The sequence below is a fragment of the Carassius gibelio genome, chromosome A12, assembly GCF_023724105.1.
Source record: "Carassius gibelio isolate Cgi1373 ecotype wild population from Czech Republic chromosome A12, carGib1.2-hapl.c, whole genome shotgun sequence".
Lineage (NCBI taxonomy): Eukaryota > Metazoa > Chordata > Actinopteri > Cypriniformes > Cyprinidae > Carassius > Carassius gibelio.
In genome coordinates, this window is record NC_068382.1 from 15,536,906 (window position 1) to 15,537,450 (window position 545).

Here is a 545-nt window from a genome sequence, read left to right on the forward strand (position 1 = left end):
GGCGGAGTAATAACTCTGGATCAAGGGATCAAGTATAAAGATTAGTTATCCTTGTTTAGTGTCTGAATCAACCAACTATTATCCAGTTCTGCATCCTTTGGATCTGAGAATGAGACTTAGATTAATTAACCACTGAAAGAGCAGGAACATAAAAGTACTTCATAAAAAATATTCTTTATTACTATTTGCCAAACATGTCTGGTCTTAAAAAATACATTGCCTGTAATCCAGTGTTCGTAGAGATTCACTTCATAACATTAATTATCAGCAAAGGTTAGGTTCACTGTCACTCTCTCAAGTGTCTGTATCCCTTATGATACAAAACAATTTAAGGGTTAAATCATTGTAGTTAAGGTTAAACATTATATAAACATTTTTTTTAACTGCTTTGATAATATTACAACTATTTTGCAGCATGTTTTAATACTGGATTCATACTGACATCAATTCTTTGATAAAAATTTTTATTTCGTTTCTGCACTTTCTAGATGATCCCTAACACCTGATCGCAGTCCAATCAGCTGGAAGCGGGGATGGCAGGCTGG